Raw genomic sequence first — 13931 nt, 5'->3', positions numbered from 1 at the left:
GACATTTTGAGTACATTCAATATCAACATATTTCCATAAACTTTAACACATTAACCGACTCATTAGCAAACTATGTGTTAAATAGACATTTGCGACACATGTAAAAGTAAATTTTCAATTCACATCATTAGTTGAATAGGATTGCACATAACCATATATATAAAAACTCTGAAAGTAAAAATAGATAAATGTTTTAAAAGTTTTTACAAAATTTGTGTCCAAGACATGTTTGGTCATCTGACCTAAAAACTCAAAATGCATGCAAAAACATCCTAAGTAGACCTAGTGATGCTCATGATAACAGGTCACAGCCTGAGCTATCATGCACAAGAGCCGCATCCAACGGCCTGGAACACCAATAGTATGGTGTTGCAGCCTCATAGGTAACTCCTCGATCCGGACATCCGGAATACCAAGGGTTAATCCCTCCACATGATCCTGCAACTCTGCCAGTGTCTCGGCCAAATCCAAATCCTGGAGAACTGCTCTCCCAATGTTTCTCCGTGCTGGCCCACCTGCCTCCTATTGGTGCCTCATAGGTCGAACATCACCCACATCTACATGCATGAGAATTATTTTAGTTTAGTCTTGGAACATCAAAACACAAAAACATGTAGAAACTTAAAAATAAAAAAAAATTGGTCAAAAACAATTTACCTATAGCACCCAATCGAGCGCCCACTGGTAGACTCAACTCTGGATCTCCACAAAAATCCATCCCCGAATATGGATGCTCCTCGATGAAAATGTGTTGTCGATCGAGCCAACTGAAGAATGTAGTGGTAAATGTAATCAATGACTGACCAGCATGTCTAGCCATCAACTCGACCCACTATTGCATCCATGGATCTCTAGGACCAGCTACACCTAGTGTTACATGCTGGGGTTGCATCAATAGAATTATTTCTAAGGTAAAAGCAATTAAGAGTGATCCATAGCTAAAGTTCTTGGTCTTACCGTTCTTTACCTTTGTCAGCTGCTCTTTCAGTGACGAAAGTACTACCTCACACAAGTTGAATAAAGTTGGTTCAAGACACTCAAGTGCATACCGAACATATGATCTGTTCACTAGATGAAGTGTCACACTGCCTGCCAACTTTGTGATGGTGAAAATGATTGTTCTCAAAGGAAAATCACGGATATCTTTGATGATTATATTTTCGTCCTTGCTAGGCTGTGTACCTAGCCGACAGAATTGTCGAACATAGTCCCTCACTAACTCCCCTCCATGGGAAGCACCTGAAAGAGATATGGGGGCACCACGTCTCGAAAACCCTGTAAGAAAGTAAACATCATCGATCAGAATAGGGACAACTTTATCTCTTATGTGAAAAGCCTGATCTGTCGGATCCCATCCATGAACTAGGAACTACAATAGTTATGATCGTTGCCTCATTCCGGACAACTTGAAGTATTTGATCAACCTACAGTTTTTGAGGGCCTCAACTGTACCCAAATCATTTAGGGCAACCATGTTTTGTTATTCATGCTCTCTTTCTCACCAAGTAATAGACATTCTGATTTGATGAAAGCCTGAAATCAAACCAAAAGCTTAGTTAGGATCCTTTTCATGCAAAAAACTAAAGAAATTTTGGGTCAATTTGGTGAAACAAGTTCGGGAAACTCGCCTAGCGCAGCCCAGGAAAGGAGACATTGCGCTATGCTGTAGAATCCCTTCTATTTGGGTGCTCCCCAACACAGTTTTTGACATGCAAGCCTGCGTTGGTCCTAGGGAAAAAAATTCAAACACCAGGGACCCTAAAAACCCTAAAAACTTGCATGAAATTGTAAAAGAATGATATGAAAAGAAAGAGGAGGGATAGATCTCCTAACTGGTCCAGATGGCATGAGAAATGATCTGTAGAATCTCTCACAATTAGCTGATGAAGATTGAGGTAAAAAACAGGGTCATAGCAAAAATTGAATGGTAAATTTTGAATGGTGAAAATTACATGGCAAATTCTTGTTTTTATGTTTATTTCATGAACATTAAATGAGTAAACTTTAGTATTTACCTATTTTTACCAATGAAACATGTATGTTTAATCCGTTTGGTGTTGCTTTGAACAGATTTATAGCTGACTTACATAATTTGACGTGCACGATCGTGAATTGTATTTTGACCACAGAGCATACTTTTATCTCTTTTTCGAGCTTTGTTAAACATCGAAAAAGGAACCCCCTTGGAGTCCTCTTTAAGCTCTTTTCAGACTCTTGAAATATGAAAAGATTGCCAAGCGCTTGTCCTTTTCAGCTCGTTAACGGATTGGAAATGACATCTACTCAATATAAGTTTAACCCTTTTTTAGGCTGAGATAGATTATTTACGAAAAAGGAATATGTTGATCGAACATGGTCAATAGGTTCTCTCTTGTATTGTTTTATGCTTTTTCGGACTTGAGAGACAAATCTACGAAAAAGAACTTGTGGAGTTTTCTTTTTGTCCCTTTTCAAACTCTCTAAACATGAAAAGGACCGAGTTATCATTGTCGTTAGACTTGTTAAAACATCAAATAGCGACAAACTTGTCCATCATGACAAGACCAAGTTTCACCTTCGCTAGACTCGTTAAAACATCACATAGCGATGGATTCACCCGAAGGGTGGAATTATACAACAAGCATATGTTATCCTCCTCAAGCTTGATAAAAATAAAGAGGTACTGGTCAGCAATGATTGGGGAAAATGGGAAAAGGGGTAAACCACTTTATGGAAGCAGGTCGCTCTTGAACATGACACTTTCACTTCATCATTGTGACTATTTGGGTTGGGTTATCTGCTTGATGGTCATCATACCTTGGTCTATCATACCATCCATTACTTTTTTTTTGGGTCAATGCTGCCAATCCATTCAATGTCGCCAACATGTTCAAGATAAGTCACTCAGTTTAAAATTAATCCTTTGAGATACTCATAAACCTTCATTTTCATGACCGCCATTGCCAAACCTTGTGTCGTCAGTCAAATTCCGTCTCCAAAATCATTACACTCATTTCGTTTCGTTGATGTGGGATACATCAAGGCCCTCCTGTGATGAGTCACTTCTTGTTGACATCAGCACATTATCCAAGAAGTTGACTTAGAAACACCCTTCCAGTACCTTGAGGTTTGCATACATCAATGGCAAGTTTCTCACTTTCGGTGATAGGTTGACATCACTGGCCTTCGACTGAAAGACTTTGTATGGTGTTCAACATCAAAACATCCATTCACACCATGCAAAATGTACTGCAGTACCTTGAGGATCATTATCATTATCGGTGATTTCTTTCGCGTCTGTTAATGGCTTACAACATTGGCTGGTAATCAGACGATGTCTTCCCATGTTTGGCTTTAGATCACATATTCGCATGGTTGGACTCGTACTTAAGAAAATGATTGAATGATATAGAAGCCCCCAGATCTAGTTTCATCCATCCGGGTTGCGATTTCAGGAAATGTACCGAATCATCCATATGATGGCTTCACATTGATGGTCATCCTATCATGGGTCTATATATGTAGACAACTGTCTATGTACTTGTAATGAAAGTTTATATGCTGAGCATGGGTATGCCTTCCCTCAGCGATTCATGAGAAAAAATCAAAATATCATGATATTATGTATTGTAATTGATGCAGGTCACCAACCACTTCGGAACCTCCTCATCACATCGTAAAGCATATCACTCGACATCATTATCTTCAAATTCATGCTTTAGGGGCAGTTTTTATAGATCCATTTGGGCACATCACTCCCATCATTCATATCAATACCATTAGGGCTCATCAAACCCTAATTCAGTTGCTACATGCCCTAGACAAGTCATCATTTTGAATGCCTCCTTCCCTGAGAGTTTCTTGGCCTGAAACCCTCCATAAATGCCTCCTTGAGGGGCCTGCGCAGCCTTGGACAGTGGTAAGTGCACTTCAGTGCAGGTAGGCCCATGTCAGGGTGCTCTACAGAGCACCTAGGCTCACTTTGTCCTGTGCTGGGCGAGATTGAGTGAAATTCACATAGGGTTCTGGGAATATTTTTATCTCCTGGAGCCATCTAGAAGATTCCCACACTTATCATCTCCCATGAGCTCGAAATTGGATGAGGAATGAGTTAAGTAACTTCCTATCCTCTCATCCATTCCTCCATGGAAACTAACTCTAAGTTTGGAAGGCCATTCAATACCCTCATTTATGAGAAAACCTCCTTCATTTGCCTATAAATTGATCACTCATCTAAGTGATCATGGGCTAGACTTTGAGAATTTGTAAGGAGATACTGTTGGTGTGAGAATTGAGAGTATAAGCAAGTGTTGTTATGCTGCCGGAGTGCTGTGCTATTGATGTGATGTTGGTTGGAACCCAAGCTGGAAGAGTGACAATGGATCGGACTTCATGGTTGTAATTCTTCCTTCTACTTAATAAAGTTGTTTACACCTTTTTCCATATGCTTATCTTGATATATGATGTTTATATGTGTGAATGTATTTGATTCCATTTACTTATATTCGATAGATCTCTTGCTTTGATTGGTTATTTGTCTTCTATTTATGCTTGCAGGTACTTTTTGAGTGAGTTAAGTTCGAGAAGGAGCGACGGGAGTCATACAAAGGAGACAAAAGCGAAGCGAAAGAACAAGTAGGTCATTTGATTCCCTTTGTCTTATTTAACAACTATAGAATAAGGATAAGCGCTTTAAATCTTTTGTTCTAGGTATAACTACCTACCTAGGGAATTAATATTTATCCGTAGATACCAAATTCCTCATAACACTACAGGAAAAGGAAGGCCAATTTGCAACTATGGCCAGTTTATCCATGGAGTCAATTCAATGCAGGATGCCAACAAAGTCATATGCCTTATACCTCAAAGAACAATGGATGCAGTTTTAGATAAAAACCCTAGCACAAAGAGGAACTATGCCTTTCCAAGTCTATAGGAAATTCATTGACCTATGTGATCAAAGCACCCTAGAGGATAAAGCAAAGATATTTGAGTTCTACCTACACAATTTAGCTCTAACAGATTTAAATGTGTGGGACCCAAATCCAAAGCTAGGGGACTTACAACTAATTTCCTTGTCATCTTGGATGAGTCATGAGGAAGCCAGAGCTACAGAAATGAAAAGGGTATTGGAAAGAGAAGAAGCAGAACCCCTTTTCATTAGAGCATAATAGTCTAACCCAATGTCTATCATAAGCACTCACAACCTCATCGCAAATTATCCCAAGCTTGCACCACGATACCTTGTTGTAAAAGAACAAGAAGTCACTCATTTTGAAGACATGCTAATATTGCTAGGAGATGACAGCCAACAAGCCTACCAAAGGAGATGGAACACCTTACCCTATAGCCTAAAGATCAAAGAATATCATTCTCATGATAGAATGAGGGATGCACTAGAGAGAGTCCCAATGTATAAGCAAACATTACAGAGACTCAAAGTCAACTGGATTGGATTGAAACTCAGTCCACCATTTCTTTTAGGTATGTTAGAGGGGAGAAAGGAAGAAGAAGAAAGAAAGCAGTGGGAAGAAATAGAGAGGAATGCAGGGTTTTATCCATAAGAAGAGGAGACTACAACAGAAGCTTGGGATGTCAGGGAGGCCACCAAAGCAATGAAATACATGGACATAGATTGAGTTGCTCAGAGGATGAGCAACATTTTCAGTAGGGGGTGATGATGAGGCTCATCAATGGGTAAATTATATGGACCTTAATGCACCTCCAACTTACTAAAATCAACTTTTCTCATCATTCTTTACATGTTTTAATTATGTTTTGCTTAATGAGGAGAGTAAAGATGAGATGTCATGTCTAGTGGTCTAATGTGCATTGATTGCAGGTTTTGGAGCAAATTTTGGCTAATTAAAGTGCAGGAACTCGAATGGAGACAAGCAAGAGGGATTCTAGGAGACAGGATCTCCCTCCTTAACTCCTCACTCGCTTAAATATTCCTTAATCAAATCTCAACAACTCGAAGTTGCAAGCTGCCAAGTCATGAAGTTCATTGGCAGCCAAGCCAGTGACAGTTGAAGACCAGTTGATCTCGAGATTAGAGCCAAGCCTCCCTAAATTTAAGGAAGTTCTTGGTAAATTCAGTTGTATAAATCAAAAGGCCTAGGACCTCATTAGGATTCAGATTTTTTGTTCAAGATAGCTAAGAAGTTTTCGAGTTGACACATTGTAACCAAGCACTCTTATGTATTTCTGATTTCTTTAATGAAAATGAACAACATTCCCTTGATCCAGCACTGAGTTGACTCAAATGGTTAAAGCTCTTGGGTTAGGGCCCAACCCTAGCAGCAGAGGTTCCTCTTGTTGTATATGTATGCTTAGATTATACTCATAGTTAGTTGCTAAACTGATTTTGGTATTGTTAATTTTCAAGTATTGGTAGATTTAATTAGTTTGCTTCCATTTGTGGATAGTTTTGACAGTAGCATTGTAGTGATAAGAATATATTCCAAAAAGGTTGATAGCAAGTGGTTTTCACCTCATTTCTCCCTTTCAGGGATCATGGTTTGAGGAACACTTCTCATACAACCCAAAAAGACAGAATTCTTGTTTTTTGTGTAATCTATGGTTTTCTTGCTAATTATGTCATTACCTTTCAGTTTTATAGGATAAGTTGCAATCGATATTTTCTTATCTCTTAGGTTTTGCACTGATTTCATCTCTCTTTCATATTGGTTTCAAGCACTTCCATGCATGCACTTAGCAAGTAAATGGTGACAACTCTGTTTTCTTCTATTTGAATAAACCCTTCTTGTCTTTGATGAAGTTATGAATGAATGCCAAGAATGATGTTTGTTGTTGCAAGAGTTCTAAATTACAGGGAGACCTCACCTCATCAGCCTCAGTGAAGCCATATCCACCCATGATTTCAAAAATTCACTAAGGTCTTAATTCGAATTCTTGTCTTATGAGGGAAACTTGCCATCTCTGTTGAGAAAGTCCAACCATCTCAAAGCTTTGGCTTGAGTTCTAAGTAAGTGCCTACCACTCCCATGCCTTTTTCCCTCCTTATTCACCTTTTCCAAGCTCCATCCCACCTTCTAGACCACTCCCTAATCTTTCGGCTTGTTCCTATAGTAAAACAGGGGATCATGTAGGTGAACTAGTAGTTCCTGTAGATGTCATGTAGGAAAACTTGTAGTAGCCTGTTTTGAGCCCAAGTTGAGAAAAATCATCACTAAAATCCTGGATTAGGTCCCTACTTGCCCTCCAAGTCATCTGAACCATTATAATCCTTGTCTTGCATGCCTCTCTTCCCTGCCAAAGAACCAAGCAAGATTAGCATTTACATTTTTCAAGCAAAAGGATAAAAACGAAAAGTTCTTCTATATTTATTCTTGCACACAACAGTTAGCACACCCTATATCAGATTTCATGCTTAGATTAGTTAAAGCCTCACATGTGTTCAAGTAGGGTTCTTTTGCAAGCAAAGTATGTTAGCAAGTAGATAAAGGATTTCATGTTGTTTTGCAAGCATTTCTTTCAGTCTTTCCTTCATGCAATAGACAACATTTCTTTTCTTCTAATTAGGGTAAATCTCCCTTCTCCAAGTTGGTAATCAGACTTCTTCTAGTCAATAGAAGGCTAGTTTGAGAAACCCTAGTGGTCTATCACCCCAGCTCAACAGTGACAAAGAGTAGACCAATTACATCTATTTGTGTATACAACACTGTCACCTCCAAGTTTGTACGAACCTTGGGTTGATGAAGTAAAGTCAGTAGCCCCAGGAGTTGCAGCACCCTTGTTGCAATACTTGTGCTCATCACTTTTTGGCATTGTTTCCGAGGAGGTTTTTGAGTAGATGTGATTTCTTCTTTGTTTCTTCCTTCTCTTATCTCTTTCATTGTGCAATTATTTCCATTCAGTAAATAGTTGCAATTCAATTTTGTTTTCTTTCAATTCTACAAGTAGTTAAAAACTCAAAAAGAAAAAAAAACACTCCTTTCATGCCTCGTACGAATAGGGATAACTTTGGAAAATTTCTACCAGATACCCCCACCACTTCAAACAGCCAACCTTCCGTCTTCTTTGGCTGCTATGAGTTAGAGGACCCCTTAGGTGAACAACTGGAGATTTTTGAAGAGCCTATAGGGGAAGAAGAAGAAACCATTCCAACTCACACAATGGCTAAAAATAGAAATGAAAGGGGAGATAGGGAAAGAATTGAGGGTGTTTTTCCCATCATAGAAACTAATGGGGATGCCAAGATGAAAAACATAAGCCCCTCTGCTCTTCCTCACTTCCATGGCCTAACCTCAGAAGATCCAGATAATTTTTTTTTTGAATTTGCTGTCATATGAAAAACTTTTGATTACACCTTTGGTGATCATAAGTTGAAATTATTCCCATCCACTCTCAAGGATGCAGCCTTGCGCTGGTTCATGGGTTTACCTGGGGATAATATCACCACTTGGGATCAGATGCAACAAACTTTCAACAACAAGTATAACGACTACTGCAGGTCCAAAGAGACCAAAGAGGAAATTTTTAGAATGGCCTTGGGACATGATGAGTCCTTAGAGGATTATGAGGAAATATTCTAGCTCAGCTATAAAAGGGCCACGTGCACACTTGATCCTGAGTCACTTAAGTTAGTCCTTCTCAGGGGGATCAGGGAAGACCTTCTAGAAACCCTAAACCTGTTGTGATAAGGGGACATCTACCAGTTACCCTATGATGATATCAAGACAATTTTCAAGAATCATTCTAGGGCATCTAGAAAGAAGGGTAGGGCTAGTCAAGCAGTGCCTAGTTCATCCTCTTCCAATACATCCATAAAAAGTGAAATTGGAAACATGTTGGAAGACTTTAAGGGTTAAATGTTGCAAACCCTTGCTCTGCAAATAGACAATATGCAAATCAAATGAAAGTAGGAGGAAATAGAGAGAGAATTAGCCATCTTCTGCCCTAGATGCACAAGGAGGCACCCTAGGAATGAATGTACATTGAACCTTATAGAAATATGCTCGGTCTATGAGGAAAACCATTCCACATACAAGTGCCCTTCTCTTCCTGGATTAAAAGTTGTGTATCAGGGAACCGAAGGGGTGACTGGACAACTCTGCTACATTAATCAAAGGAGGCCTCATGGACCTTGACCATAACATCAGGGCATGTAAGGGTCATCCTATTCATATTACAATCCTAATAAAAACACATCCATTCCCCCTTGGTGCCCCCCAGCTCATCCTTCCTGGTCTACACCTTCTCCATGGTCTTTTGCACCTCAATACCATTCCCAATTGGCCAACCAACCATTTCAGCCATATACTCCTCCACAACTTTAGTGGAATGAACCACCCCTGGGTGGAGGCCCCCATACAACCAAGCTCCAGCTTTATTGCCTTCACCTCCATCTCAACCACAACTCCTACACCCTGCTCCAGATTTATTACCTTCACCTCCATCTCAACCACAACTCCTACACCCTGCTCCACCTAAACAACCTCAGATGCATGCCCAGCCAAACCCGAACTCGAACAGTAGACAAGAACAACAGGTTTACAGTGGAGAAGCATCCTACCCTGCCTATGTTGTGGAAATTCATGAAATTAACCTTAGGTATGGGAGAGTGCTCCCAGATAACCAACCTCCATCTCCACCTAGGGAGAGTGAGGAGGAAAGAGAGGAAAATGTGCCTAGAATGAATCCACCCCACTTTCCTGAAAGGTTAACCCATCCAGTCTAGCACACCCAGAAGAAACTAAACTTCTGGGTGAGTTGAAAAATTTGTGTGTGAAAATCCCGCTTCTCCAAGCTTTCAAAGATTTCCCCATTTACAACAAGCTGATCAAAGAGAAGTGTTTCAAACATCCAGGGAGGTGAAAAAGAGACACCCAAATGTCATTGGACAGTTGTCTGACTTAATGCTGGGGCAGGTAATTTTCCCAAAGTATTTAGATCCTAGGAGCCCTGTAGTAGATGTACACATCGATGGCACCATTGTCCCCCATACCTTGATTGATCTTGGGGCTGCCATCAATGTAATGACTAAGGACACTATTCTCAAGTTGAATCTCCAAGGATCATTAAGGAAGACCACGACAGTCTTGCAGCTTGTAGACCGATCCACAGTAGCCCCTGAGGTGATTGTTGAGGATGTGATGGTCTCCATTGATTCCTGGGAATACCATGCGGACTTCTTAGTTCTCCAGCCTAAGACCAAATTCAATGGTTATCCTATCATCCTTGGGAAGCCTTGGTTAGCCACTGTCGATGCCTACATAAGCTGTAGGGATGGAAATATGACTATAAAAAATGGGCATCTATGCAAACTGTTGGTCAGGTACCCTCCTGCTCATCCATCCCTAGAACATGAATTACCTTTATGGCTAGAAGAGGAGGAAGAAGATGAAGTGTTATAGACATTTTTGTGCCTTACAACATGAAGCATGAAATGTCCATAATCTAAGGGATCCAAAGTCCCTAAACATGTTGTTCCTACCCCTAAGGGAACAAGGTCAGCAAACCACAGCAATCCAAACAAGCTCTCCACTAAAAATTACTCAAAAACAAGGCAATTCTGGATCATGTCAACTGCTCCACTGAGCATCTGCGCTGAATGTCAACTGCTCCATGGACCACCTGCGTTGAATGTCAACTCCAACAAAGGCTACCTGCGCTGAGCGAGTCTTGACATGTGGAAGTCTCATTCCTCAATGAGTCAATGCCCAGGAAGCTTCCATAATGACACTTGGATCAAGGAATTCGACTGGTGATGAGTAAGAGGTTCTAGATCTCTAAGTGGAAGCAAGAACCTCCAAGTGGACTCAAGAACTGAAGAAGAACTGGAGTGGGAGAGGACACTAGTCACATCTCAGGCTGACTCATCCTCTCTCCAAACTCCTATATATGGATCTCTCTCCCATGAGATCCTGGGGCTGAAATCTTGTGAATGTAAAGAATTGCTGTTGGTTTGAGTTTAGAACTATTGGGTGATTTGCTTTGAAGGAGGTGAAGAGGAGATTTCTTTCTGCTGGGAAGGTGATGCTGGATTGGGCCTCTTATGGTTGTATCACTTCCTGAATCTTACTTCTTCCATTAATAAAGCATTTGAGGTTCTTCTATATGCATGTGTCTCAATGGTGTATTGTTATACTTGTGTATTTGATTTATTCTAATCCTTGAATCAATTATGAATGTATGCTTCTTGTAGTTTCCCTCTCTTTCCATTTTGCAGGATCTTGGTGTTGCTGGGCCAGTGAAAGAGCAAGGAGAGAAGATTGGATCAACCATTAGCGAAAGACATCGGTTAGTGGATCTCTTTCTCCCCTCTTTTACATCTCATAAAGAAGTAATCTTAGATAGCTTTGCTTTGATTGTTGCTAAGGAACTATCACCCTTAGAGTGGGATAGGGTCATTCCGTATTGGATACTTTTCCCAACAACAAAATGGCGACTCCGCTGGGGACCATATCTTGTTGGTTGTTTGTGTTTTTGCTATTCATTTCCTAAACACAGGGAGTACCGAATCGAACTGCATTTGGATCTTTCAAATGCAAAGTAGAGGGCAGCTACTCTAGCTCAGTTTCTGGGCATGTTTATGATTTGAAGAGCTGATCCACAAGGACTCTGAATAGCTCTTATTGATAGCTTTTCATCCTCCTTTGGATCATCCTTTAGTGTGCACTTGATTGGTAGCTTTGATTTGGCCAAAAACTGTTGATTTTTGAGCAATCTGTGACCCGGAAACCAAGAGAAACGAGAGTTTCTCTCTTCATTGCAGGCACTGTGAAGGCAGTCTGCATTCCATCGCAGGTCCCGAAGGGGCTACCTGCGCTGAATGTCAAACTGACAGTGTTGTACCTGCGCTGAACCAGTGAGGCCTTGTGCAACTGGGGTTCTCTGCTTCCTGTTGCCCTGTTTTCATCCTTGTTTTTGCAGCCTGTTATCACTCAATGTACCTATCTGAAACCACCTTTCTTTGCCACTATTCCACCTCAGTTGTATAAAGAAACTGTATTTTTTCTTTGTGTATTTCTTACATCATTTGTAGTTTCCCATAATGAAAGTGAACTAGTCTTGCTGTGGCCTCTTAGATCTAGACCTGTGATAAGTGTCGTTTTGATCTTAAGAGTTAGTTTGTTTGCTGTTCATAGCTGATTGAGCTTTTGCTTTCGTCATATGGTTTGAATTTATGTATTTCTAGTGTTGAAACAAGTAAATTTTAAGGTGTCTTTTGATTTTGGACAAAAGCTTGTTTGCTTTCACTTGAAATTGAATTCAAAGTTATACAACAACTTTCTTTTTGTAGTACATCAACATTAAGAAAGAGAAAAGAAATACCTGCATTGTGCATGTGCATTTTGACAACTTGCATGTTGATTTAGGAAAAAGTGCATTAGTGTGTGCTCTATGATCTGTGTGAAAAGACGATGTCTTTCTTTTCCCTCAGTAGTTAAGATTTTCATAAGTTGAAAAGATTGAAAAAGCTTGCTTCTCATCTTTAGACTGCATTTAGGAGTTGTACCATACATCTCGTGGTGATCCATAAAGGCAAACTGCTAAACAAGATCAACCTAAAATAAATTGAATTTACATAACAACGCTTTGAAACATAACGCAAACACATAGAGGTCTAAGCTAGAGACGTGTTCCGGCGTCGTTAAACGTGATATCTTAGCGTTGAGTGGTTGGGTGATTCCTCCACGGTGAAGTGATAAGTATCAATACGGACTTGTGCTCCCACGTACCGTCGCGTATATATTGGGAGACCCCTATAGGATCAAAGCCTTTATCCATAGGAAGCCGTGTCGGCCGCCCTACTGATCGCAATGCAATGAACACAGCATTCACGAAGATCGACCACCCGTACAGTAAAACGTATTCTGTGGTTTTGCGAAAAGTTTGGCACACCCTCTGCCTAGAACTCCAGAGTAGTTTCTTTTGGCCTTTTTCAAACTCTATAACTGAAAAAGTCCATCCGAGCATTTGTCACTTCGGGCTCGTTAAAACATCGAAGGAGACTAGAGTCATCTTTAGCTTTTTCTCGACTCTTTAAAAGTGAAAAAGCAAGTTGTGTCTAAGCGTCGTTAAAATTTATTTTAAACGGGATAATCATCACCATTCCCTCGTTGATCTTCGAAGTTAGTCTTTTGGCATCGTAAGTTCTTGTAGAATCGCTAAGAAATATTTTGGATAGACTAGATATGTCTGAACGACCGTCGACATCTAGGACTGTGTCGTCCGACACAGCAGCAGCAGAGCCTTTTGCTACTACTCCAATGATGTTCGCTGGTATACCATCTGTCCCGACAAATTGTCAGCAACATGCTGGAGTCCAATCAGGGACGACGACATGGTTAGTTCCTATTTCTTCATCCGGATTATCATCTGGTATTTCTCATGTTGAAACTCAACAAATTGATCCAATGTGTCTTCAAAGGCCAATTTACCCTTTAAGTACTGGATTTCCACCATATGGAGGGCAGTATGCTCTTTCATTGTTCCCTCCCAGAGAACAACCATATGGGAGTTTACAACAAAGTTCAGGTCAAACTGGAATTACATCCAGCGGTTGGGTACCAATACTGCCTCAACAACCAGGGGTTGTATATTCAATGCAACCAGTACACCCTGTGTCGAATATTCCCACCATACCTGCTATGGTGAATGCGTCGCAAGTACAAGCGCTACCTGTTGTATGTCAACCCCAGGTTTCTCAGGTTACGATACAACAGCCTCTTGTCTCAGCGACTCAATCACAATCTCAGGGTAGTGCCTCCTTATCTGGAGCGACTCAGGCTCAAACGAGTACTATGACCCCTCATCTTGGTCAATCATCCAGTATTGGTCAACAACAAATGGTCCAACAACCAGAGCTGGTTCAATCTCAACAACCGCCATTCCAGCAATCATATCAAGGACCTGAGCAACAAGTCTTTGTAAGTAATGGGCAACCATGCTATAATGGTTATGCCCATCAACCTTGCCAACAT

The sequence above is a fragment of the Pinus tabuliformis genome, chromosome 9 (assembly GCF_031772625.1).
Source record: "Pinus tabuliformis cultivar Carrire ecotype Pingquan chromosome 9, CPIR1, whole genome shotgun sequence".
Classification (NCBI taxonomy): Eukaryota; Viridiplantae; Streptophyta; class Pinopsida; order Pinales; family Pinaceae; genus Pinus; species Pinus tabuliformis.
Note: the sequence above shows the minus strand (reverse complement) of the source record.